Below are 2,685 nucleotides of genomic sequence, written 5' to 3'. Positions count from 1 at the left end.
TTTCGCTTAGCATAATACTGTCTAGTTCTAGCCACATTGTTGCAAATGGCAAGATTTCATTTCTTTAATGGCTGCATAATATTACATTGTGTATATATACCACATCTATTCATCTGTCGGTGGACATCTGGGCTCTTTCCACAGTTTGGCTATTGTAGACATTGCTGCTATAAACATTGGAGTGCAGGTGCACTACATTTGTATCTTTGGGGTAAATACCCAGTAGTGCAATTGCAGGTCATAGGGTAGCTCTATTTTCAACTTTTTGAGGAACCTCCACACTGTTTTCCAGAGTGGCTGCACCAGCTTGCATTCCCACCAACCGTGTAGGAGGGTTCCCCTTCTTCTGCATCCTCGCCAACATCTGTTGTTTCCTGACTTGTTAATTTTAGCCATTCTGACTGGTGTGAGGTGGTATCTCATTGAGGTTTTGATTTGGATTTCCCTGATGCTGAGCGATGTTGAGCATCTGTTGGCCATTTGGATGTCTTCTTTGGAAAAATGTCTGTTCATGTCTTCTGCCCATTTCTTGATTGCATTATTTGTTCTTTGGGTGTTGAGTTTAATAAGTTCTTTAGAGATTTTGGATACAAGCCCTTTATCTGTTATGTCACTTGCAAATAGCTTCTCCCATTCTGTCGGTTGTCTTTTGGTTTTGTTGACTGTTTCCTTTGCTGTGCAAAAGCTTTTTATCTTGATGAAGTCCCAATAGTTCATTTTTGCCCTTGCTTCCCTTGCCTTTGGCGATGTTTCTAGGAAGAAGTTGCTGCGGCCGAGGTCGAAGAGGTTGCTACCTGTATTCTTCTCAAGGATTTTGATGGACTCCTGTCTCACATTTAGGTCTTTCATCCATTTTGAATCTATTTTTGTGTGTGGTGCAAGGAAATGGTCCAATTTCATTCTTCTGCATGTGGCTGCCCAATATTCCCAACACCATTTGTTGAAGACACTGTCTTTTTTCCATTGGACATTCTTTCCTGCTTTGTCAAAGATTAGTTGACCATAGAGTTGAGGGTCCATTTCTGGTCTCTCTATTCTGTTCTGGCTATTCAGGGTCTTTTCTGGTTCCATACAAATTTTAGGATTATTTGTTCCATTTCTTTGAAAAAAGTGGATGGTATTTTGGTAGGGATTGCATTAAATGTGTAGATTGTTCTAGGTAGCATAGACATTTTCACAATATTTGTTCTTCCAATCCACGAGCATGAAATGTTTTTCCTTTTTTGTGTGTGTCTTCCTCAATTTCTTTCATGAGTATTCTATAGTTTTCTGAGTACAGACTCTTTGCCTCTTTGGTTAGATTTATTCCTAGATATCTATGGTTTTGGGTGCAGTTGTAAATGGGATCGATTCCTTCATTTCTCTTTCTTCTGTCTTGTTGGTGTATAGAAATGCCACTGATTTCTGTGCATTGATTTTATATCCTGCTACTTTACTGAATTCCTGTATGAGTTCTAGCAGTTTTGGGATGGAGTCCTTTAGGTTTTCCACATAAAGTATCATATCTGCAAAAAGTGAGAGTTTCACTTCTTTGCCGATTCAGATGCCTTCTATTTCTTTTTGTTGTCTGATTGCTGAGGCTAGGACTTCTAGTACTATGTTGAATAGCAGTGGTGATAGTGGACATCCCTGCCATGTTCCTGACCTTAGGGGAAAACCTCTCAGTTTTTTCCCATTGAGAATGATTTTTGCTGTGGGTTTTTCATAGATTGCTTTTATGATATTGAGGTATGTACCTTCTATTCCTACACTGTGAAGAGTTTTAATCAAGAAAGGGTGCTGTACTTTGTCAAATGCTTTTTCTGCATCTATTGAGAGGATCATATGGTTCTTGTTCTTGCTTTTATTAATGTATCACATTGATTGATTTGCAGATGTTGAACCAACCTTGCAACCCAGGAATAAATTCCACTTGGTCATGGTGAATAATCCTTTTAATGTACTGTTGGATCCTGTTGGCTAGTATTTTGGTGAGAATTTTTGCATCCATGTTCTTCAGGGATATCAGTCTGTAGTTCTAACCGCCGGCTTCCCCACTCCGATACCTGGGAGCTCTGCCACACTCAGGCACCTCCAGTCTTTCTGTGACCCCAAGGGTCCTGAGACCACACTGTCCCAGCGAGGGTTCCACCCCCTGCTTAGCCACTAGAGTGACGTCCCTACTCAGAGCAGACTTCTAAAAGTTCCGATTTTGTGCTCCGCTGCTCTATCACTTGCCGGTAGACAGCTGACAGAGGCTCCCTCCCCCCACCGTCTATCTTCCCGAATATCACCTTGGATTCACTTCTCCGCACATCCTACCCTCCCAAAAGTGGTCGCTTTTCTGTTCATAGAATGGCTGCTATTCTTTTCTTCGATCTCCTGTTGAGTTTGTAGATGTTCTGAATGGTTTGATAACTAGCTAAATTCCTGGGGCCAGATGAAATTTAGGTCTCCTACTCCTCTGCCATCTTGCTCCTCTCTGGCTGTCTTTTTATTTTGTTCTTTGTCTAATATATAGCTTAATAACCTTGTTGTCACAGAATATACTCTATATGATTTCAGTCCTTTGAAATTTGTTGAAATTTGCTTTATGGCCCAGCATATGGCCAATATTCATAATATTATATGCGTGCTTGAAAAGAAGGCATTTTTTGCAGTCCTTGGATTGACTGTTATATATATATAATATCTCAGCTCAAACAT

This window comes from Callorhinus ursinus, unplaced genomic scaffold (genome assembly GCF_003265705.2).
Source record: "Callorhinus ursinus isolate GAN/ISIS: 27379988/994484 unplaced genomic scaffold, GSC_fseal_2.0 scaffold2, whole genome shotgun sequence".
In the NCBI taxonomy this organism is placed as follows: domain Eukaryota; kingdom Metazoa; phylum Chordata; class Mammalia; order Carnivora; family Otariidae; genus Callorhinus; species Callorhinus ursinus.
Note: the sequence above shows the minus strand (reverse complement) of the source record.